This window comes from Ctenocephalides felis, unplaced genomic scaffold (assembly GCF_003426905.1).
Source record: "Ctenocephalides felis isolate EL2017-DRISC unplaced genomic scaffold, ASM342690v1 CF-g0.4_SCAFFOLD_03571, whole genome shotgun sequence".
NCBI lineage: Eukaryota > Metazoa > Arthropoda > Insecta > Siphonaptera > Pulicidae > Ctenocephalides > Ctenocephalides felis.
The window spans coordinates 33,338,633-33,366,619 of NW_020539725.1; positions in this window are offsets into that span (position 1 = coordinate 33,338,633).

Genomic DNA, 27,987 nt, shown 5'->3' on the forward strand with positions numbered 1-27,987 from the left:
CTCGCGGGACCGAGTGTCATTGTTATGCGATCCGTGAACGCGTTCGCCTATTTCTATGTATAGTAGTGTAACACGCGACAAGTGCACGTAATATGCATACCTGGAGTCAACACCCGGAACAATTTACATAACCGAATTAGAAGCGAAGCTATCACCTGTTGACTTAGTTATTGTTTAAGTGCTGTGCCGTATTTGGAAGTAACGAGGTTGAAACTAAATAGAATTCTAGAGCGGAATTCAGGTACTGAACGATAATAGTATGAAAACTGGTTAATTTTTGCATTTAGAAATTGTTTATGCATATAACATATATACATGTAGGTATAAATAATACTAAACAATTAAAAAATCATCATTTTAACGATACAATATCATTTTAAAATTTAATATTTGGTTCATGATTTTTGGCGAAAACCTTAACGAGGTTGAAATTAAATAGAATTCTAGTGCGGAATTCAGGTGCCGAACAATAACAATATGGAAACTAGTTTTTTGTCACATTTAGAAATTGTTTATTCATACATACTAGTATAAATGGGCCAGCGGTGGCGATATCGGTTAGAGCAACTAGTCCCAGGTTCGCCGGTTCGATTCCCGCTACCGCCGTAGCCCGACATAAGGCAGCTTTGATGTCAAATTTCCATTTGGGTTATAGATCACAATATAATTCCAAGTGGAAATTGTCCTTTGTGGACATAGCTGCAACATCCAATCACATGTTAACTATTAGACGTAAGAGCTAATATCAAAAATATCCCACACATAGAGAATGGTAAATCGATGGATTGCCTCTCATGAAATAAGTAGTCATAAGTCTTAACCAACAGCTTATAGAACATAAAAAATACTAGTATAAATAATATTATAAAATTAAATAAATTATTGCTATATTAGCAACAACACAATATCCCATAAAGGTTGACGTATACAAACTATCTAAATACTTCTGATATAATAGATAATTATGCATTTTGCGGAATAGTTTCTACATAACTAAACGGTGAAGTCTGGCCGTTAATTAAGGTGATAATTAAAACTAATCAACACGATTCTCCCAACTGACAATTTTCGAACGGTTTTTAAATCTTAAGAATTAGTTAAGAATTTTTAGCAAAAATGTGGGAGAAAAATATTGTTATTTTCCTGTGAATTGTGAAGAAACGGCTTGGCCGTTCTTTGAGCAAAAGTGTGCACTTTTTATCAAGTTTTATCGAACGGCTTCTGAATTTTTAGAAAGATATTTTAGAAAAGTCGACATACTTTGCCTCACATACTGTCACAGTGGTACAGCATACATGAGAACATATATTTATTCCATTTTTGGTGACAAACGATTCAGAAGGACCCGACCATCAAATCGGAAGGTCTAAAAAAAGATAAGCTTCTTCGGGATATTAATGATAAATTGAAAATATAAAAAATTGCTTGCTAATTAAAATTATATTTATTCGTATTTGCAATACATTGAATTTTTACATGAGAATCCAACGTATTGTTATAGTGCTAAAATAATTGCAAATGTATATATATTATCTATTTTTAAATTACATAATTAATAAATGTTAAATATATTTTGATATTGATATGAATTCTAATTCTAATGGGATTGTTAAGTTATTTTAATCATTTCTAATTACAAAAAATATATGTTGAAAAGCATTTCAACAAAGAGGATATGCATTTTCGAACAAAGGATATTATTAAAATAATATATTTTTTTACAGAAGTTAGTAATGCGTCATTATTCATTGATTTATTTAATATAGAATTACAAAACGTCAAAAAAGTTTAAGTATATTTTTAAAATCTATAAACGATATTATGGGGTCAATTCTCGTACAAAATAAAAATGTTATTCTATAATTGGGGTCTATAATTGTCATACGATGAGTTGGTAGTCAAAACAGTAAAAATCTAGGTTTTTGCTGTGCGATTGAGAGTTTTGCACATAAAAACCTAACCTCCAAAAAGTACAATCGTCAAAATATTAACTTTGGTTAGACTTGTCTTATGTGTTATTAAAAGACAACAGAAAGTTGCACTTTCTGTTCTAAATTGTTACTTGACATTTTGAGGTTAGACTAAAGAAAAGATTTAGAGTAAAACGCTTGATCGCACAAAGCAACAGTAATGACATACCATTTTGACAGTTCGATTTTTAATAGCACCTCATTCGATTATGGACCCGTAAAATAAAATTTGTAATTTATCCGTGATTTTGTTTTCTATATTAGTAAATATCGTGATACTATCTGATAGACATACAGATACAATTCCAATATGTAAAAATTATCATCTAACGGTTGATTATTAATTATCTGAATTCCTTCTACTTCCATGAGTTTTTAGAATTTGTTGATAAATAAAAAAAAAATTGAATGCATTTAAAAGCGAAGCATTTCAAATGGCAATAACATATGAATCATGAGTGTCGGCAATAATTATTGCAAGGAAACTATTATCATCGAATGCCATAGGTAATGATAAAAACGCAGCCGGTGTCTTGCCGTCTGTGACGAATCAACTGTAAATTGTGATCGGAAGCATTTGCTATCATTGATTTACAACGATACGCGATGTTACAATGTTAAGTTCATTACAGAGTTATGTCATTTGAAATATCAATATCTCTATGCTGTTGCGGCTATTATGATACTGTAACAAATTGATCAACGATCATGGCATTCTATAGTTCAACCACCTGGACAAAATTTTGATGATCTTATTAATTGATATTGAGAAGAGCATTGGAATCACAGTGCAATGAGCATAATATAAGCGAAATGAACATATGCATTAATAATTGAATATGTTTTAGAACATTTCTGGCCTTGCATGATAATATTTAATCGATATGTTTTGTCTTAAGTATTGGACTTATCATAATTACACTTTTTATGTTGAGGAACAAAGAATAATAGCGTAGAAAAAATTATAAATATACAAATAACAATGGTCTCATTTATAGTTCTGGTCATACTATATAGAAATCTTCTGCTCATAAGATGCCCCCATACTTATTATATGAATACCTCTTTATAATGAACTGTAATAGTTTGTTATATTAATTATACTTATTATATTAATGCATAAAGTTAGTTTTATTATAGGAAAATTATTCGATTAAAAATGTATGTCAAAATTCGAAGTAATTCAAGTTTTAATGATATTATAATGCACTTTCTCTCTTTATATTAAACTGTAATAGTTTAAATATTATTGCACAAATTAAGTTTGATTTTAAGAAATTCGATTAAAAATTAATGTCTAAATTTAAAATAACTCTATTCTTAAGAATATAGGTATACTATTATAAATATTTTACTATTGCATTTTTATTTATATATGGTTTACATGCATATTGATTGGTTTATACTAGTAAATGTGTAAGAAAAACTCATTCATAAATCTTGAATTCATTATTAATGTGAAATTTTCATCAGTTTTTAATAGACATAAATTCTTTCTGCTATTAATTTCAATTGAATAGTTTGTTGTGAGTAAACTCTTTTATTCCATTTTACCATAAATCAAAATCTTGATCAAGTTACAATTTAAAATCAATCAAAAAGAGAATGAATTTATATATATATATATATATATATATATATATATACATATATATATATATACATATATATATATATATATATATATATATATATATATATATCCAATCAAATCAATGCTGTTTTCAAAATTATAAATTATATTTAATTGAGATTTATCTTTAGTTATTGAAAATTAATTTTATGTTTTCATTTATTTCAGATTTTACCGTTTGAGCGCCTTTATCGTTAATTGTAAGTATCAAATTAATTATTTAGTTTATAACTGTTAATTCATTTTTTTGAATTTCTGGTTTTATGAATTTCTTCACTATTTGTTAAGCAATATCATTATATTCTTCAATTAAAGAATTTATTCCCACTTACTAATTTCTTTAAGGATATAATCAAAACCAAATAATTATTATGAACAATAACTTTCATCAAACTTTCAGATGCAATATTTTAATCTGTCTTCGATGAAAATGTTATATTAAAAAAACCGAACATGAAAAATAGACCGAAATTGTGCCAATAGCTTTAAATCTTTAACTTATAAAACTTTAAACCTTATTAACTTTTCATAATATGTTTATCCATAAAACATTCTATGTGAAAAATATAAAATAACTAAACCTTTAAATTAAACATGAATTCAGAGAAACTGGGCTTGGTCAAAAATAATCACTTAAATTGAATCAATACGAAATGCCGAAAAAACAGTAATATTTCAATTTATAGCTACACATAGAGAACATACAAACAAAGAAAACTGTTTCTGTAAAATATCAATTTTGTTTTTATTTGTAAGAGTTTCATGGGGTTCTAAAAATAGCATAATGGAGTAATATTTTCACGGAGGGAAGTCGAAGGTATAATTGTTGTCTTATTTTGATTCACTATTTACCAGCTTTGAATTCCTAATATTTCTAATATCTATTACAATATTCATATACATAAAATGGCAATTAATTATATAATTTTCAATATATCAACACTCTCAAATAACACTTACTCGTAATTGCGTGCTTGAGTTGGCACAAAGAAGCGTGTTGACACGCTGCTAAAACACCATTGATCCAATTCATGTAATCATATTATACATTCTACCGTTAATGAGATAATAAAATATTAAATTAATGATTAAGAGGATATGGTGCATCTTTCCGCAATAACGATTTCGGGTGCACTTTGGGCCTTAATGTTCATAAAGCAATAAAATGATGCCACATGCACTTGCATTACAACAAATGGGCGGATTCGAGATTTCATCACCGCGCTGGTCCACTGAATATTGCGATAATTTGCACGATATTGATGGACGAAATGAGAACAATATAAATAATCTGAGTAAAAAAAGTTCATTTACCAAGTTCTGAATGAATACTTATTTGCTGAAATAAAAACATGTTTTAATGGTGTAATATAATGCGCACGTTGTGAAATTAGTCTTCTTGCTCTTGTTTTCATGTTCTTTTCTCATAAGTTGGTAATAGCATAAAATGAAATTTTTTACTCATGTATGAAAATTATATGAGGATCAAGAATATTAAATTTAAATTATAATGGTGCGCACTTGCCGCTTGAGATATTTGCACAGAAAAGTGCTGTCATGTTTCCGTGCATGTATTCATTTGTATATTTGTTGTGATGAACATTATAATAAATATTTTATTCAAGTAAAGATTTACTAAATATCATAGTTACGTTAGTATTTGAAGGATTTAATTTTTTTGTATCGACTTCAAACAAATAGTTCTTCATTATATACAATTTTAATTTGTACGTTATTGTTAAAAATTCAATTCAACTTGAAAGTTTATTTATTTTTTCAAATTGTATTTTATTGCAGAATTTGGTTATTTTGAAGTTGACTTTGTCAATACCGCGCACAGTGCTATAATTCAGAATAATTTTAAATTTTAGTAGCCCTGATTAAATTTTAGTCTTCACTCACAAATGTTTCAACTATATGCACGCGTACCTTTACTTTTAATTTTTCAAAACTTTAATTTTTATATTTAAACCACTTCTCACAGGCCTATAATACTTGGAAGTGTTCGGTTTGACTATCGATCATGTGAAGTTTCATCAAAATCTCAGAAAAGTAAACCTGAGGTTCTCTCCTCGTCAAAAATATAACAAATACATTGATGCAATGTGAAATTTTAAATTTTATGTTTAAATGAGATTGAACTTAAATAGACAAGAATAATAAAGTCAAATTAGAATTTATAATACGGCTAATTTATGTTTATTTAATTATCGATCAATTTAAACTGAAGTTCTTAAAATAGATTGGCTGGTAGTTTTCCACCAAAATTCGGACGTAAATAATATTCTTCGACTCAATATGGTGATCTACAAGAATACTTGCGCCAATGTTTCACACATTTCGCGCCAACATTTATGTTAAACAAATAAATTAGAATACTGATGGTGAGAATCACACGCATTAACGGTAAATGGTAAAACGCGGGCGGCTCGAACTCCTCTCTCGCCCAACTCGGTAACGGCAAATTTCATACGATTGCGATAATATTCCAAACCAAAAGATTCACATAAATTTTTGGACTATGGTCACGGGAACGCGAGCATAAAACCGAAACGACTCTTCACCGTTAGTTTTAAAACAAAATCATTCGTTTTGTGCAGAGTAATTACGCAATTTGTATTAGTACTACCATTGGATTTCTGCAGCTCTGTGAACAATGTGCGCTATCGGATTCTACAATGGAGTATAAAATAAAGCATAAGAAGACAATCATTTCGAAATGAGTTTTTGATATGTTCCACGGAGTGCCAGCAGATACAATACTCTGAAATTATAGCTCAATTAAACTTTTGTTTTGTCTTCCTTCAAATGTATCTATTTACGTTATGCGGCCGCGGAAGAGAGTGCCCGGAGGGAAAAACAACGCATAATACAGTTAATCCCTCTTATATTATCATTATTTGATAGCTCAGCAATAATTTCAAACCTTTTATACGGCTTATGAGCTTTCTGCATTGCAATGATTACGGTTACAGCCGTTGTTTTAGATATAGATTGATAAATAACATACATTACGGCCGATAGTATTAATATATTCGCATGGATGAAACATAATCATTAGTGTTGATAGAAAAAGTAAAACAAAAAAGGTAAAATGCCGTATTTTTCGTTTTCTCCATGTTTTATGATAATTTGCACACATTGGCACATGTTCAGCAAAAAAGTATGTAAGTGCAATCGCGAACGGATTTCACTTTTGTCCACGTTTTCTGCAAAAACATCGTAACTGATTTTAAAAAATAGACTCTTAATGAGAATTTTTTTGAAAAGAAAAAAATTTAATAATGCAGAAAATTCCTGGTTTGGTTTTATCAATTCTTGATAAATAATAGAAATTATAGCACTTATTTAAATTAACCCTTTCCACTCGGATGCCGCCGCTCTGGCGGCAAAATTCATGAAAATCCCGGAATTAGGGAGTGGAAAGGATTAATAAGTGCTACGTTTTTTATATATAGGTAATGTGCTATTATAATGAAATTATAATTGTTATATAAATAGATGTTCATGTGAGGTTTCTAAAATGAATGCGTATATTTTGAGAAATAGAACTTGGGCGATTCGAAATTATTATAATTGTTTCTTCAACATAAAACAAAAATAATTTTTCAACAAATACTTTAAATTATTGTTAATCGATTGAAAGGAACGATTTGGCTTTATATCTGAAAATAGTACATCATCAATAAAACACAAAATGTTAACCATTTCGTCCATAATGGACTTAGATTTTTTAATTGTGTATGTCTCATAATTCTTTTGGAAAACCTAAAATTGTTAAATTAGCAGATCACTTATAGCCGTTTTACACTTCAGTCATTCAGCTACATAACAAAGCCAATTCTGAAAAATACTAATTCTACAAGTAAAAGAGTGAGTCAAGTTTATTAATCGGCCGCGAGAGCATAGAACAATCAACCCCACACTCAAAACTAAATATATAAAACTTTGATTAAACAATTTTTTAAATTACAAGTTATTTTTTTCATTTCTTCAATTGCGTCTAAAAGCCTCCATAGAAGACACCAGCAAGCCTAATCGTTGCGTTCCTATACAATAGCTCAGATTTCATTGCGCTCCAGGTGCAGTGAACAATATTGCCTTTTGGTCGCTCTCAAACAAAGCAAATACTGCCGAGATCTTAATTAACACGACATAGAAACATTTTCACGGCGGATCAGGCGGGTGCAATGTCTTTTGCATTCAGGCGTCACTTAATATTCGTGAGATCTTTCATCAAGGCGAAAGATTTTTCTGGAGTCAAGTCGAGATCATTCAAGAGCGCTATATTTATTGTTGCAATATTCACATTGCTATGCAATCTGTTCTACAGTTATTTCACTGTTACTTCAGTAACACTTCATTATGTCCAACGTAATTGATATGCATGTCAATTATTTAATTGTATGGCAATAATAAATACATTGTTCCACCGGTTCCAGTACAATACAAGAAATTCTTCAGTTTTTACCTTATATTCACGCTAATGTAAAGTAAGGAATATTATTCATGAGAAAGTAGAGCAGAAAATTTCTTATTTAAAGTATTATATTGAGACATTAGAATACTCTTATGGTTAATAATTATAATGTAAACATTATACTCAATCGACGACCAAAGATTCTTAACAACGAATAAAATAAATGTAGAACTTACAAGGAGAACCCGCTCGTTGCTCGACTGGGATTCTGATGAAACTGGACATAATGGTGAATATTATGCTGAAATTTAACAGTGTAAAATATCAGAGGATTATGAAAAACGGTTTAATTATACAAACTGATTAAAGTTTCATGTCTCATAAGTGTGGCAGCATGGCCTAATGTCGAAATTCTCATATTTGCGTCTTATGCTCAGGGTTCAAACCTCGCTCCAGATTTTAATTTTTTGTTATTGTTATTTAAAATTGCATGAGTAAATAATATTGAAATTAATTATTATATTATATTTAATTTTATATTTTAATGTTTTTGTTCTCTTAACGAGTCGACTTTCAATAAAAAATTGATTGCAAAATATGACAAATAACTAAACAAAGTTAAATAGAATAAATTATGATGAAAAATGTGTAAAAAATAATAACTATGAAAAATAATAATTATAATAAAGACCAATATGACAAAATCTCAATAATTATGTAAATCGTCAAATAGTATAGATTATTAATTAAAAATAGTTTTGAATGTGACTAAATGACCTACAATGCAATAAAAAAAAGTTTTATTCGAAATATCGAGCTCAAACACACGTTATAATTTCTGAATACAATTTTTATTGCACTGTTAAATATTTTTAAAAGTCAAATCCCGTTCTATATCAATAACATCTATTCATTTATTGTTTGCGTTTGACTTTTTTACGACTATCAAATTACATACTCTCAACTAATAACTCATGTTTAGAACGAAGTTAAATCATAAATTTACTTCAAGCTACAGTAAGTGCTTATTGCGATTGTAAGATTAATCAATTTGCAAGGCATTTCTCGTAACATGAATTGCAATGAATTTTGCAATCTTTAATGTGACAGATAATAAATGTCAATTTTACCAGAGAACTTTTATAGCGATCATTGCTCCGGAAACGGTTAAAACCGGTCGAAATTTTACATCTTCACCTTCATAAAAAAACCTGATCGTTTTAATATTTTATAGCTAACGTTATTTAACGTTCAATACCGGTACAGAATAATATACTTAATTTTAAAAGAAAGTTTTAAAATTGTAAATGTCAATGTTGTAATTGAAAAGACTGAAACGACTGCGAAAAATTTTGCATAATAAGTTTATGCTTATTAACTTCCCGTAGGGTGAGTTATTGTTATCGTCCAAAAATCGAAATTGAAAATTTTTACATTTCTTTACGTTTTGAAGGTTTCTGAACTTTTTGGCATACTTCAGAAAAAATTAATGTGTGTATGTGTGTGTGTGTATGTATGTATGGATACAAATTTTCGTCCACGTTTTCGGCCGCACGGATCAACCGATTTGAATGGTTCAAAAAGCATTCGATTCCTATTGATACGGAGATGTGCTGATTAGTTTTTGGAAAAAACAGGTCCGGCAGTTACGGAGATAAAGAGCAAAGTGTGCAGAAAATAGAAATTGAGTTTTTGAGAGAACGGAGCATCCGATTTGAATGATCTAATAAACATTCAATTAGTAATAATTGGGAGAAGTGATTATTAGTTTTTGGAAAAGGCAATCCCAGCCATTTCAAAGATACAGAGCTAAATGTGCAAAAAATGGCAGTTTTTGAGAGAACTAAGCGTCCGATTTAAATGATTCAAAGAATTTTCTGCTTATTTTAACAAAATAATTGATTTTGGAAAAAAAAATTATTTAAATATTTAGGCAAATTTTTGCTTTAAACAAATATAATATGAATATTATATATTATATAATATTTTCGATTTTTATGGAATAGTAGTTCTCAGCTTGTAGTTTTTTTTATATTACGTAGTAATATTGACTAATTTAACTCGTGTTTTAAATTATTTATTGAAGAATTGTGGACTAGATAATGATTTAACAATGTAGATATAAATGAGACTACAGTGTTGTTCTCTTTTAAAATTGTTAAAATTTTTAGTTCTTGTACTAATAAATAAAAGAAATAAAGCAATTATAAAACAAATTATTATAGTTGCAAGTTTTGTTTAAAGATAAAAAGGTTAGTTATTAAACATTTATAGAGAAGTTTTAGTCAGTGCGACATTTTTTGATTGAACTTTGAATGATGATCCATAATTGTTCCAAATTTTATATTATTCTGATGGTTTATACAAAACTTTGAAAATATAATTAAATAGTGTTTTTTTTTGGTTATAGTTTGTATTGAACAAATGGCGTGGCAGATATGTTATAAAGTAATATTCATATATTAGGAAGAAATATTTTATGAAATAATATATAATCACAAATCAGCTGTTTACAATAGAACAATATTTTAAAAATTCTGTGGAAAATTTTATTCTTTAGTAAGGTACAAAGGAGTAATGTTGATAGGGTTCAAAACTAATATAAATTCAAAGAAATTTAGTACTTTATAGAATAGTATTAGTCAAAGAAAATTAATTATACAAAACATTATGTTATGGATTCGAGATATAATTTGACATCCAAATATTTTTTTTACAATTGCTCATAGTTAACAAAGAAAACTCACGCAGTGTCCACCTGATATATACCTACTAATCATTACGACTAATATGATATTCAAATAATACAAAATTATTGACAAGCATGAGTAATGAATTGTGAAAAGTCATTAACATCTAAATTTTTATCCATTGTGTACATAACTTGGCTAAGATTACAGAAGAGATCATCGCGCAATAAGAGATATAACGGCTGTACGTTCGCATTTTTTCTTCAATTTCTTTATTGTTCTCCGTGACAAATTGAAACTATATTCTTTTCGATACGGTTCTAGTGTTCAAAGAAACATCTCACAAAGCGCTCAGACCGCGAAGCATTAAAATAACATATTTTATTTGGGTCAATGCGAGTTGGTAGGCCTCAGGTGAAATGCAAGTCGCATAAACTTTTTTTGAAAAATTCTTGAAAATAACTTTAATATGGTAGTTACATATAAGACGAGATGACGACTGAGTAAATTATATACGCACCAATACATAAACATGTACATTTTGCATTTCTGTCCTGAGAGCAGATTGAATAGTTGAGATAATAACTCCATCCACATTGCTTATAAAAGAAACAATAGAAAGAATTTGTACTGGAAAAAAAAAATTTTAAATATTATTATACTCATAAACTTACTAATATAATTGAGGTAAAACATAGCAAATAACATTCAAAATATAACCAATATACAAATCTATATTTTAGTTTGCAATCTGTGAAGAATAGATACTTTCCTTCATATAATTCATTTCATTTTATGCATTGATTTTGGAAATATTCGAAAATATTTTTTTATGATTCTGTTCAGAAGATTTCAGGGACAAAAGAACATAATCGATATATATATATATATATATATATATATAAGAAACATAATCTGTAAAGAAGTGAAAATGTAATAAAAGTTGTAGTTTTGTTATTAACTTCCCGTAGGGCAAGTTATAGTAATCGCAAAAAAATCGAAAATGAAAATTTTTATATCTCTTTACGTTTCAGAGGTTTCTGAACATTTTGGCATACCTTAGAAAAAATGGATGTATGTGTGTGTGCGGATACAAATTTTCGTCGACGATTTCGGGAACACGGTTCAACCGATTTCAATTATTCACAAAAACATTCGATTCCTATTAATAAGGTCTGATTAGTTTTTGGCGTAGGCAGGTCTAGCCGTTTCGAAGATACAGGGCAAGAAGAGCCAAAAACAGTAACTCAGTTTTTAAGAAAACAGAGAGTCCGATTTAAATAATTCACAAAACATTTTACTTGTATTGACAAGATGAACAACTGATCAAATTTTTGGGAAGGCAGGTCTAGCGGTTATGGACTCTCATTGAAAAAATGTTTATTGGACTTATGTACATCAAATTATCAGATATTTTAAAGAGATTTTAATAATGTGTGCACATTTTGTGTAATTTTTTTTTGGGTTCCGTACCAAAATTTTTAATTACGGTACGGGAAGTTCGAGCAATTTGACTTAAGGCACAATGTCATGTACCAAATGATTTTTAACAGTGGAGTGGGTATAATTTAAACCTAGTATTTTCTCTAAAAATATGGCGTAACAGAAAAATAAACAAAAATCTTACTCCGAAGTTTTAATGATGGATTTAGACACGCACTTCATAGTTCTTTTTAATTTTATGTTTCATGGAATTCGTTTACCTTCAACACTAATAGTGTGTGTTAATAATATTAAAGTCCAGTGAATGCATTCCGATAAGAGCATCTAGCTGATATTAAGCTTATCGCCTCGATCGACTGGATCAGGAATTTAATTAAAATAGATTCCGCGATGCGATTTGCGGTAAAATGAATAAACGCCCACTGACGACTACGATCCATCAAACCCATGGAACGAAAATTAGAGTTAACGCAAACCCACGATTACGTATTTCTATAAAAATATATTAATTAGACCTATGAAGTATATTAATTACACTACATAATATAGGGCTTTTCTGTGGCTCTTTAGTCAGAGCTTTAGTCCTTGCAAACAGAAATTTCAGGTTCGATACCCCTTGATATCAAGCCATAGTGGCTTTTACTTGAATATATAAATATAAAAAATGCTAAATTTAACTTAAAATTAACAATTCATCTTACAAATCAATTAAATAATGTCAACTTAAGCATTGTATTATGGTCTTGTTAGCTAAACAACAGTGCTCAAAACTAAAAAAAAAAAAACAAAAAAAAATTTTTTTTACGGATTTTCAAAAATAGCCGTTTATCTCCAGATAGCAACGGCGTAAGTTTCAAGGTGATGACTAGTTATATATGTTTTTCCCTCTACTTTCAAATATTGAAGTTAAAAGATCCCTAACTTTGCTTGCTTTTGAGATATTGATGGTGAACTTTTTCACCTGTGGACTTCTAAAACCCGCTCTACCTTTCATATATAAATTATCCTTAATAAATTGCTAGTATTTTAAATAAATATAGATACACCATAAGAGAGATCATAGAAAAATCCTCAGTAATGGTTTTTATTTTATTCGATATCTGATAATTGTGTAGATTGTAGTGTAGAGAGAAATATACTTTCACATCATCCCAAAATTTCAAATTACTTTCAAGATTAAATACTTCCGTATACAGGTTCTTTCTAGAAAACATTAATTTTACCATAGTGTCCCATTCAAGTAACAATCCAATGAACTATTTAATACCAATCACATTTGTTAATTAATGTATTTTAAATTATAATTATAATAGCTGAATAATATCTTATTTATATCGGATTTCTTTAACAATTTTTCATGAAAGATTATTAAAAGCCAATACTATAGTATATATCAATTTGTGCATTTAATTAAATGTAAAAGTATGGTGCTCTGTACTTTGTATACTGTATGTCCTGGGTAATAATTCTGAATATTTGAGATAAATCGAGTATTTGGATTACGATTTCAACTCTTTGAAGATCGTTGAACTAAATTCCCTGCTGCTATCATACCAATCCTTCCACATAATGATAAGATCTTTGTAACTTGAAGCCAAGAGCTGAATTTATAATTGTCATAAGGAAATACATTGCATGAGACTAAAAAAAATCTTGCATTCGCAACGCTTAACGGTGTCGTATAACGTAGAATAACTTCTAAATGTTTCAGAAACTACAAGCAAGGAATAGAATAAAAATATTTTGTTTTATAAAATTTATTTGACTAAAATTATGTATGCTCACATGTAAAAATATATTTTGCAAAAAAAATCACTAATTGTATTTGTATACTAGATTCTGATCAACTAATTGATTCCATTACTAGGTGGGTGATCTCTGATAATTATAAAATTAAATTTTGGTTATCTTAATCACTACAATGATTAATTTATTTATTACCTCTTAATAAAAACGTCATATTAAAAGTTTTTGTATATGTTTTAACTCGTTTGATGATCAATTCAGATTTGCTTGGCTTCCGGTACTTCGCCCGAAGCGCTTCAATAAATATGGTTAGTAAAATGGTGGGAAAATCTTGATTGCCAATGATATAATTATGAGATACATGATTTATAAATAAAGATCAATATAGTCAATAAACCATTCCAAAATTTGCAAATTATTTGAACTCTTTTATAATTAATATAAATTTTTGAAATTATGAAATCCAATATCACTTTCTGGTTATTGTCATCAAAATATGGACTTAGTTGATGTATGTACGACACTTCTAACTAAATTTAATTAAAACCCATATAATAATTCAATTTTGGTGATGAATAAGCTAATGGTAAAAATTACAAGTTTGATGCTTTGCTTCAACAATTTTAGTATCATGTTTTATCAATTTTAGCAGCGAAGCCATTGTGTAATTATCAAAAACGCACATTTTATATGGCTAATAATTCATATGCGTAAATTAATCGACTTGTATAAAGAACAGTACAAAAGGCTTTATACAATGAGCTTTATCAGTTTTACTTTGAACCAATAAAATTTTATAGTACTAAATGGACTAAACAATAAGAGAATTGATGGATGTTTTTGAGTAATTGAAAACATCTATAAAGCAGGTCAATTTAAAGACGAACAAATAAATTTTGTGATTAAAAGAATATCGTGACGTGTAAATTTTTATTTCTTTTATTCTTTATACTACAGACTACAGATACTCTTCTGGATCAATAAAAAATATGAAATTTCCGTATATTCAATAAAAAACGATTGTTTTATTAGCAAGTAAGATTTCAAGAAACTCAGTTCTAAGAAACATTTTTTCCGACCCATACTCTAAAATACTTTGTATTAATTTTAATATATATATACATGCATATATATAATTTTAATTCATATTTCTAGTTATTCTCACCCATAAAAGAAATATTCTCATAATTGTAGTGTGCATAAAATTAATTATGCCCATTTAAAAGTAACTTTATCGTATTCCATAAATCACTTGTGGACGGAAGTCTACGAAGTTGTAAAAATTTTAGTTTTATAACAAGAAAAGTATCATAAACAATTGTTTATATCTTATATATTTTTGTCATGCTCATTTTATTCATAATTTCATGCATTAAGACAAGAAATTGATTACATATAATAATGATATTCACGCATGATATATCATTAAAGTTTCTCTACTTTACTAAATATAAGATATTAAAAAATAATTTTATATTAATTGTCAAAGAAAAACAAAACAATTTCTTTGGGTATTAATTGCATATGCACTATCATGAGCGGGGCTTAAAAGTCCGCGGGTAAAAAGGTTCACTATCGATATCTCAGTGTTACTAATTTTTTAGCCAATATATTGGAAAATATAGGGAAAAAGATGTATAACCATCACCTTGATTCTTACGACGTTGCTCTAGGTAGATGTTTGAAAATCCGTAACAAAAGTATTTTTGTTGTTAGTTTTTTTTGGTTTGTGAGCACTGTTGTTTAGTTTAAGAGACCTTAATATAATTTTTAAGTATACTTTATTTAAATGTTTTATAAAATGTATTGTTAAATTTAAGTTAGATTGAACAGTTTTTTTCAAATAATCCATATAAAAGCTTACACGTGGGTGGGGTAAAAAGGATCAACTAGACCTTTATCGAGCTGTAACACCTTTGCCCATTTAATAAAAAATTGATTTAGTTAAAAAAAACAATTTCAAAAGAGATGAACTAAATAAATAGTTGTTCCTTTGCTGAATATTTCTGACAAAATACCAGATCAAGGTTATTTCCGTGAAAAATATACCCATATAATTTATATTTTGTATTTGTTGAATAATGTAGCTATTATTTCGTAAAATATTCTAAATATTAAAAATGAGACATTGGACCTGTTTGCCACACCTGGACGCCCCATTTTACCTTGCCAAAGCATCTCAGATTGCTAAGTTATATTAGCCTTTTATTTCTCAGGAATTTTTTCAACAGGAAAGTGCCTTCTATTTCTGCGTAGAACGTAATAAATTTGCGTACAAATAACTTTTAATAGAATTTTCGTACGCACATAAGTATTCTAATATGCATTTAATTGCATACCAAGTATAATTAAAACCCCTTAACTCCCAGAACTGAATCATTTTTTCGCATTATGCGTTAGTCAAAGCCAAGACGAATAAAATATGAAATAATCGTCGACTATTTATGTCTTTCGGTAATACGGCCATTTCAAGCGCGTCCATCGAATTAATGGGTTGCTTTCAGCAATTCTTTTAGCGGCAAACGAGGATTATTTTTATCCCTTTGCAAATTTCATGCGTCGTGTACGATGATAGATACTAGCATAAAAATTCAATAAAAAAGAGTTTGCCTCGTTCGCTTTTGTCTTTGAAAAATGTTTTACTCAATCATCCATCCATTAGATAACTGCTGGAACGCCAAAGCACGCGCGGGCGTTTGTGGGAATAGTGGAAAAAATTATCGATCGATGGTAATAACATTATAGTGTATAGACAATTTTTTTTTTTTAGGTATTTATTATTTCAATTAACTGTTTCTGTATAAAATAAAATGAAAAAGAGTGAGAATTCAATTCATTATTGGAATGATGAAACTTAAAAAAAAATTATCTAGTAATAATTTTATTTATTTATTATATGAAATATATTTAAAAATATTTAATAATCAAATTGCTTATTTATTAACATATACTATTGATCAATCATTTATTTTTTCATTTATTTATTTATTTCTGAGTAGACTTTCACAAAGCAAATGGTAATTTCGTAGGACGAATAATTTGATAATTTCAAAGTATGTTCTAACAATTGAAAGCATTCAACTGTAATGTGGGATATATATATATATATATATATATATATATAAATATCCCATAATTTAAAAAAATGAAATATTAATCTTTTTGTTTATATTTTAAAAAAACATTATATTACATTAAAAAATTTAATTACAAATTTTAGATTTTTAGTTCGACAAAAAGTTTTAATTCTTTAAAAGTTGGGGCTATTGTGTGATTATTTTTGATGGTGGTCCTAGAAGTGTTATTAACGATTACGGATATAAAGCCTAAATGAACAAAATATATGAAATTTAACCGCAATAAACAAAAATGTTTACATTGCCACCAAAACTTTAAGTTGCACTTGAAAGCTTTTAATTTTCGAACCACGTGAGATAATTTTTTTTCTATTTTTTTTTTCATGACAGTTATGATTAATAGTATCACCCCGTTTCGGAATGAGTTCTGAGACACACTATATATAATTATATATACATATGCATTAGGGTGATCCTTAATATGGACATTTTCGAATTTGCTTGCTCCCAAAGGCTCAAATGGTTCCAAATTGATAAAAAACAATTCTCTGAAAGTTTTAGCTCTTAATATTGCCTTTTAGATAGAGCGCAATTCAATCAAAGTTTTGTATGGAAATAGCAATTTGATAATTGTTTTGAATTTTCACGGTTTACCTTTCATGTAAAAAGCTATCTTAAATTTGATTTAAATTAATGTTGTCCCAATGGTGAATTCACGGAATATAAGCAATAAACGCGTTATAAAGTAACATTAAAATCGGCTTTACGACAACATTAACTTTTAAGCATAATAAATAATTAACCTTAGTATTATGAAGCTCAACTTGAGATTTAGCTATACTATATGATTTAGCTTAAAGCTTTAAATGCATTTTGTTACAAAGTATTCGGTTAAAGTGCACATAAACCGATAAAAGTCCAGCAAACAGTCGCCCTTCGAACTCTGTCGTTTCTTTTGAAAGAAACGCCTCTGGTGGTGCAACAATAAACAATACGAAGTCTCTGTTCCTATGCACATATATACTGCATATACTATGAATATTTCTTTATTGTATAATAAACGTAGAAATAATCGCACACTATGCTCTTAGACGCCTCCGGTATTAAATGACTCGTCTATATCTGCCATTTGGCCCTTCAATCCCGGCAGAAATGGCACTTACAACCCGAGATAAAACCATTCGCATGAATAATAAAAACTAAATTCAAATTATAAGAAATGTTGCCAATTAAATATTATAAACTATAGCATAAAAAACGATTAAACCATCATGTATATCCTTATAGGTATGTATTCCAAAACACTGAGCAAAAAGTTTAATGTATATATTTGTGTATGTATGTATTTATATAGTAAAAGCATATTTATGATTTACAAATATATTTATTTATATTTTTTTTGTTTCAGTGAATCAAAGGATATCCTGTAAAAACTGGTAAGTTTGTACTAAAGATATAATATTTTTTATAAATGTTAATTAAATATTTAGGAACCAATTTTTTAGACGAGTATACAAGCATTTTTCAAATGAACATTTAAAAATGATATTTTATTTGAGAATCGCAAACTGATCCATATTTTATTTTATTGAAGTAGATATAACTATGAAACCATATAAAATATGACCATATGGTTGAGCCCATCTCTCGTTATTATCACATTTATGTGTTAAGCATTTAAATATTTTCTAGTATTATTAAAATAGTACATTTTGCTGTCCAACTAATCTAATAACGCACCATTAAAACGGTTTTCACACTAACCCATATTTTAAATTTATCAATTTCAAATATTTGCGTGTATTTTTATTATGCAAAACGTTTTTCGCTGACAGTATAATGGCTGTAATTATTCACACATACTTGACGACCATTACAGCTAAATGCCCAATCACACAATTTTACACATATCCTGCCAGTTACTCTAAATCAGTTTTTTGGCCTGGAACAATTTCTGAATGTATGTGCCCAACAATCATTTCTGTTTCACCTTATGAAAAATATTCAATAGTAAATTCACCTTCACCTTTCGCAATTCGATATACTAAAGGTGGTGTCACATAGTATTGTAATTAAAATGAACATTCTAGTTAGGCTCGATAAAATATTTCAAAAACGTACATACATAGATAAATGCAGTTGCAATAATATTTGCAATTTGTTTTAATTTATTTTTAATCCAGACCGAATTGAATAGGTCTAGAAACAAATGAGATGTTAGAAGAGTTGGTACATACGTTAAAAGAATCTGTTTTAAATCATTCTCAGACTTTGCAATATACAAATTTTATTTTGTATTAAATGCAGAAATATTTTGATAAGGATAAAAGTAATAATTATTTTCTAATCAAATTTCAGCTCTATTAAAATACTATTTTTAATATTTTTCTTGATGATTTGACTTAGATGTTATCAAAACTCGTTGCAGAATGAGAATTTATTGTCAAGAATCGACATAAAACAGCATATAGTATAATCTTTGAGCAACAAGGGCTTTGGCAATGGATTTCTCGGACAGCCTAATATCAATGGATGATATCCCTTTCCACTTAAAAATCTAGATCTAAAAAGCATGTTTACAAGTGCGAATAGCCTATTTTAGCATTATTGCAAATAAAATCATAAATATATAATAGATAGATCAACAGTTGGTTTCCTTTTATAAATAACCCAATGTCCATAGAAAGTCTCATTTTTTTCAGTAGTTCAAACTACTTCTTACAAGGAAACCCTCAGGTTTACTCTTCTGTGATTTTGATGAAACTTCGCATGGTGATAGAGTTGATAGTCAAAGCAGACCCCATAAAATATTATAGGCCTATGAAAAGTGGTTTGATTATAAAAAATAATTAATAGCTTATAGAACTGTTAGGAGTTAATTACTATTCAAAAATATGTACACCATATGACATCGTTGTCTATCCATATTGTCTTCTTCGACAAAAAAAACTAGAAAATCCTTGTTATTTAACACTTATTATTTTTATGATTTAAGTACGTAGTATAGTACCTTTCTCACTCCTATGTGACATCACCTTAACATATGTCAGCAGTGCGTGCTGACCATCGCAATTAAATGGCAGTATAAACGCGTGTACCCTCAGGTGTTTCTACGTAAACAAAAACAGCATCCTGAATTGCCTAAGGGTTAGATTGCCGCAGAATAGACAGAGAAACTGTAAGGCTGCTGTATACTAAGCAAAATATTGCACATCATAGGAACTAAGATTTTTATGTAGTTTCTTGATAACAAAGACGTATCAGTTACACTTCCCTGATTTCATAGCATTTCGGTAAATCTTAAGAAAAAGAAGAAATAATTATGGCAATAACGGCAATCAAACTGTATTTGAAAGCAATACAATCGAATCAAATTTATACAATGGCCTGAAAAACGTGCCTGCGGTTACTATTTGTTTTTTATTAGATTATATTTAAATAATTAAATAGAATACCACTGATATATAGTTGCTTAATAAAATTTTAAAATTAATAAAATATAAAAGTCAAATAAGATTAACTTAGATTACTTACATCACTTAGATTTAAAAAAATATCATAGGAGCTATATTTAAACATAATGGACTGATAGACAATATCAGCGTACAATATAGAATATAGTGATATTTTAATCATAAAAATAATCTCATAATTTATGATATCTTCCTGCAAAGCAAATGAAAATCAGATTGCAAAAAATTCGAAATATATTTTTGTATCAAAATCTTTTATATCAAACAATATGTTATTTTTATACATTAAGCAAAACTATTTTTATATATATTGAAACCACAGTCGTTTCTAATGTATTTATTACTATTAAAATTATTATATTATGGGTTGAATATCAGGAAAATTTGTACCTACAATTCAATTAAGTGCTCTGCAATGTAACGATATGGTACCAGATTTAAATACAACGTGATATCAGGCTGAACCTTTTCTTATATCAAATATCATTCAATTCATATTATACTATAATTATAATAATTTTGCTATATATGCAATGTTTTGAAGGTATTTATGATTTAAGATATTATTTATATAGTTGCAAATACACTGGGTTAAACGGAGGATTACTAGAAAATTTTATACAAATATAGATATATATTGAGGTATAAATCATTATTTTAAAACAAAAGCATTTGAATGAAATATTTATTTCTGAGTTCCTTTTATAAACGGGATATGTTCAATACATGTGTACGTAAGGTGACCATACGTTCCAGTTTGGTTCCACCTAGTGTCCCGGGATATCCTAAAAGCAATCTTTATCCCGGATTTCGTTCTTTTGTTCCGGATTGTTCCGAGTTTTAGAAAAATATCGGTTTGACAAAATTTTCGCAATTTCTTGATAATAAAATTACAAATATCCATCAAATCTCGAAACAATGTAAATAATAAGTACGTTTATATGAGACAATAGGTTATATATGGGAAAATTTCCAAATGCAAAATACCAAAGTGTAAAAATAGCATCTCACATTGATAATTTCGGACTTCTAATTTCAATTTTACGAAAATTAGCACTTTTCGACTTCCATTTTCAATTTTTCGAGAAATAGCTATCCTCTCCCGTCCCAGATTAGCGCAACTTCAAGTTGCCGTCTCGGTTTTGACTTAAAAAATATTACCTTAGTATACGAGAATGATTTCATCTAAAAACAGCCATTTACTTAATAAATTTAAAAGAATTGCTTGATAGTATTACAGTATCTAATTGCTCTTTTACAAAAATATAAATTTCAAAATAAAAAAATACGAATAACTTAGAAAAAAATGATAAAAAATACGAGTATACTCTTGTTTAATCATCTTAAATCTTATGGAATATTTTGTATTTAGTATTAAAAAATGTAGCAAATACACAAAATCTTGCTTCTAGAACTTCATGCCAGTTTTTTATTAACTTTTTTGTTTCTATCTGATTAAAATTAAGCTCTCTAATCATATCGGATTAGATCTACACATTCGATAACGTAATGCATTCCTAAATTCAATTTATCCCGCGCTTGAAACAAATGCAACTAAAAAGCAAACGATGCATATATAATTCCGAACCAGTTACCTTTCCTTAATAAATTGTCTAGAGTGATGAAAATGATATGCCCGCGGCTAATAGACGTCCTTAAGGCACCCGGTCTAATATTTCAGTTCATATGCAGTTTCTCATGATGAACGGACGCGCCGCAATGTAAACGTCCCGAGGCAAGCGCATCTCCTCTCGGGCTGAAAACGCTCTCAGCCGCCGATTTGTTATACATATCGGATTTGCGCTTCGTACATGCGGTTACGGTGTCATCTCCTCATGTGAGCCTGACACCGAACAGGACCGAATTAATCAATTAACGTTGGTAATAGACAAGCTTTTGCTACATGATAAATATTATTCGAATAAATCAAAGATTCTCTGGGAATAACAAGATTCATATTGGATACTCCACTTTGGCGATAAACTTACATGGCTCACTTGATATTGATTGAGAACGGATTTCTCCTGCAGAGTAATAACTTATTAAACATGCATTTAGTTACTGTTCTTGTAGACAGATTCAACACTGATTTAACAAGCAAAAAAAATTCATCTTATGATACTTTTTTGTTTTACTACGAACAATAATGAACAAAATTATAATGATTAATTAAACTGGGCCGAGAACAAGTATACATAAGCTTATTTGTCAAATTTTCTTTTCAATTTTATTTCCACTTGGTATTTTCTACCTACAGAATTTAATATTTTTAATATTTTGCACAGTAATTCAAAGTAATATGAACTAATAAAATAATATAACTTACCATTAGTTAGAGCATGAACTGAAATCTCTTACTTCGATTAATATAAGCTAAATTATATTGCTGAGGCTATTAAAGTTGTATAAACGAAAAAAAAACTATTATCACTCATCCCAAATTTAGATTTTACCATCTTTATGATGCTATGAAAAATAATGTAGTGATATATAGTAATGTAAGTGTAATAGTATTACACTAACAATGTGAACCTCAGATTTACACTTTTCGATTTTGATGAAACTTTGCACGGTGATAAGGTTGAAAGTCATACCAAACGGTTTAAAATATTATAGACCTATGAGAAGTGGTGTAATTATAAAAAATAATTAATGATTTGAAAAATAGATAGCGCGCAATAGGAACGCCTAGAAGTTTCATCATAAACCTAGAAGTTGTTGCTTTGCATATACTGATTAAATGCATGTCGTTTCTACTAAAATGATTAACATAATTACTACTAAAGAGCAATTTTCAGTATTGAACAAATGGAGGTTTATAATTGCGTTATAATGCTAAAAATGCCACCCTAAATCCATGTTTTCCCAGCCATTTTGGTAAAATTGATTGACATTAATCCATCCCTGCCTAAAGACCGACAATAGTTCTGCCCATCACAATACTTGAAAGTGTTAATATGCATATGTTCTACAAATGCATTTATTATCTTTTTTCTTTGTATAACCGTTCTGTCGAGTGATCACAGTGCACTGGGTAAAGGTCAGGACAACCGCTTTTGAATACATAGCAATCACGATTTTACATTATCCTTTTGTCATAATTATAATAGCCATATGCAAAAAATTATTCTTCAAAATAAAATAAACAAACAAAGCAAATCCATTCGCTGCAGAAAATAATTTTAAATTGCAGTTTTACAGGAGATGACATGCCTTTTGCACGTTTTATGTTTTAATAATGTACGAGCTTTATTTGCCGACAATCGTTCAGATTGAACCAGACTCTATATCTTCAATGAAAAACAATTTTTTCTTATATCTCTGGTTCTAAATAGAATAATGCTGAAAACTTAGATTATCCGTAATGTAGTGCATAATGCATGTACTTATAATTTTAATCAAAAATATTTAAAAAATTTGGTGCTAGTTCAATAGTAAGTGCTCTAAATTATTTTAGTTACTCCCTGTTACAGTACTAATTTCGCATATACTTTTCTAAACTTGCCTATGATAAATCAACTAATTTGAATGTGAATCAAAGTGACTGACTTAATAGACTTTTTTTAAAAAAAATTCTAAATTTCTAAATTTTTGATTTGTGATATTGAAAAAAAAACTTTTTGCACAGTCATAAGGAGAGTACAAATAGTTTATTTGAATATGCTGTAAAATGGTAAAAATATTAAGCGATTGTTACTGAAGTCTCATTAAATAGATGCCAGAACATTTGTTTTATTACCTATATGTGAATTTGAATTATTGCGATAAGCAAATTACTCACTCATCTAAAAACAAAATCTTAATGTCCTTGACAACGCCTCATTCCTTTGTATTCAATTCCTCTACAGTTGTCTGCTGTGACAAAAGTAATAAAATCTGCAGACAGACTAACATCTGAAGATATCCCGAACTAAGTAAACATAACTGCAAAACACAATGGGCTTTAAAAATATACAGTCGGGTATAAACCGTCAACGTAAAGTTAGAAAATTTATTCTCAGCAAAATTTAATGCGTGCGTGCACCCACAAAGTCATATCTGTTCTCTCCACTTGGTGTGGGCTGTTGACCCTTCAACTAGCACGACCCGTCCGAGGCGCCTATCTCATACAGATACGAAGGAACGTATCTGACCCCACGCGATTTCTAATTCTCTTCCTTGGCAAAGCAACTCGAAAATGATAAGCCTAAGAAAAGAGACGATACAGGAAGGGCACAGAGAAGGCAAACTGGTGCTTGGACAAAGGGTTATTTTATTATTGATAAATTAGACTTCAAATATGCTCATCTAATTTCTTTCAAATCAGAGGTACATGAACTTTTTAAAATTAAAAGTTTTTTCTTAATAATTTTTGAACATCGATCAGAAACTTATGAATCAGTCCTATAAACTATCGTGCTAAAATTATAACAAACTACGTTTTGGCAACCCAAACAATTGAGAAAATTGTTGAACATTGTATTGTAAATTTGAATTTTGAAATTTTTGATATAAGAGGGTGGCTTAACCTAGGATAAGCTTCTTAGTTCACGTTCAGTTTCAGTTTTTGTTTCTAATTCCGAAAGATTGGAAAACCACGCAAGTACAACTATTCCGACCTTTTCAGCTTTACACAAAACTAGCCTTTGTAACAAATGATTTATTAGCATCTTACTGGAACGCAGAAAATATGCAGCTCGATAGTTCTATGATATTGATGCATTGTGATAAATTACCTTATAGCCATACAACAAAACTTTGGATAAACGTTTCTACACGACGCTAATCCGACAAACTGATGGTCGTCACGTGAAACTGGATGTGCCGGTTAATTTTAATGATACTTCGCATAGTTGCAATTCGCATAGCTATTTTATGTTTCTAATTAGAGTTGTAATAAATTAATTAGCGTGCCAATATTTTTTCTATTAGAAAAATGCAGGTGCTAATAATTGCCACTGGATATATAAATTTCGTCTTCTATTCTCTACTATCAATCTAGCTATTTATAGAAAATATTTATGACCATCGTTAAGCAAACGTGTCCGTAGTTGTTGTGGTTATATTATCCCCATTAAACCGAACTGCTAGTGATGTTGCTAGAGATATTTGATACGCAAAGCTATTCTGAATATACTCAATCAAGGAGCACGCGAACAAATCATGAGTGCAAGTAATTAAGAATCCCTAAAAATTTAAACATTTATAATATCGTTAGGAATTATTAAATTACTATCGTACTAATGTTTTACAAAACAATTTGTATAGCTCCGTCTTTGCAAAACGATAAATTATTAACGAATTAACGATAACATTCTAGAACATAGATTAATACATTTAAGTCAGTCTTCCTAGGAAAAGACATTTTGCAAGAAAATTTTGAGAATTGGTTTTACAAATGGTAACCACAACAGTTGTCTCATCTTTGTTTGATAAATTGTATCATTACAATTTCTATAATAGGCCAAATATTTTATTGATGGAGCAATGCCGGATAAAGTCTATTTTCTCTTGGAAACATATTGGTATTCATATTGTGACGATAATCATAATTATCGTATTGATAATTATTGTCGCCTGATAGTCGTCAACCCCAGGGTACGGGACCATCCCTACCACTACCCCTAACTACCTATTGGTTCTTGGGGTCCATCAGAGAGACGCTCCGGAGATCCTGGCAATTAAGAAGTTAGAGCCAACGAAGACGTATCCCATAGGCGAACGCCTTGGGATACGTTAGTGTTAGTTGTGTGTGTGTTGTGCAACAAGGCAGGTCCAGCTTAAAGGTCAGATTATGTAAATTATAAGCTGTAGCTATTCTCCCCATATACTCAGATATTCGTATAAGCATAAGATATAAGAATAAGAAGTATTAGTTAGGGAACATTGACTGTATGCAAGTACAGTCAGTTCCACAAATACATACGCAATGAATTATTAATTATTTAAATAGAGTTAGTTATGAAAGTAATCTTGGTTTCATTCGTATAGTAGCTACTAACCCCCACAGGTAATTACAGGTACTTTAGCGGGCGATTGGAGTGTTGAAGTAACCCCTTCGTAACGGGGTTGCAAGGCTAAATATAATATTTGGCAGCCATTGCATACCCCAAGAAGGGGGCTTCAACCCTCTCGTCACAATGGTGAAAACGCATTCGATCCCCAACTTACAAATTTTTATTTTATATTTAATAATATTTAATAAAAAACCAAGCGAGTAGCTCCCACTGTTTACGTGTTCGGTTGTATTTTAATGTGTTCATAATTCTTATAAAAGTTTGTAGGAATAAATCAAATTTTAAACGTCGCGCAAATTCTTTATGCTTGTGTATTTTCGTATGTATATTGCTACATGTGTTTATCTGTAGTTAAGTTTCTAAAAGCGCGTATCCCGATATTTTAAGATTATAAATCATTGATTTGATTTTAAATAAGGCGTGAGTGTGAAACTTTATTAGTTGTTGTATTTTAATGGATTTGTTAAACTTTATTATACTTTTCGCGGTTTTTTTTGGTGCTTTGCAAATAGTTTTGAATATTCAATAGTATAAAATTTATAAAATAACAAAATTGTATTTTTTTTCTAATCGAATTCAATTTTAATTCTTGCTCTATTAAGTTAATTCTATTTTTTTCTCCCCATTTTTGTTTTACAGTATTACAAATTATTACATTATTATGTTTGAATAGTAAGCAATAAAAAAATAAATAAATAAATAAAATTTATAAATTCACATAATCGTAGATGTAATTGCAATTTTTTTTTTCTTCATTTTATTCTTTTTATTATAAAAATCGCGTTAATATATCCACAAAAATATTTTTAGTTTTCTAAAATAATATTCAAATTGTCGAATATATTTTTCTAGTAAGCTCAAATATGTTACACTCTAGCGCAGATACGCGTGGTCACGCAAAACACATGGCCACTTTTCGGAGAAATTTAACTTTCAAGTATCTTTTTTCAGTGATTTTGACCTGACCTGTGCGCGACACAGGCATAGCGTACAAGTCCAAAATTTCATACTCACACTCAGTGATTGTTAAACGGTTTGAGAATGTTCGCGCGCATAATGCATTTTGTTGTCATTTTTAATAATATAAACATAAGTACGGATATAAATACAGATAAACACAAATAGGTTTAGCGGTTTTCATTTATTCTTTATTTAGATTTCTTTTTATTCGCGGTTGTTAACAAACCCTGTAATTACCAAATTTGTCGATTTTGAAGACGAATGAGGCAAGATTACTTTTTACTTTTACGCGCTATGAATAAAATAGTTAGGATAATTTAATTAAATTAAGGTCTACCATGAATTTTCTTTAAAAAAAAAAAAAGTCTGTTTCTTATTTGTGATTTTTTTTTTTTTTAATTATTGGTTCAGAATATTATGTAGACCTAAAAGGTTGTAAAAAAAAATATTAAGTTTTTCTTTACTTATATAGATTAAATAGTTAGGATTCTCTAAATATGTTAACGTTTACTAGAAAAGAACTTGTTTTTCTTTTTTATGTTATCGTTGGCAAATTACTTAAACTCTTATGAGAGTTTA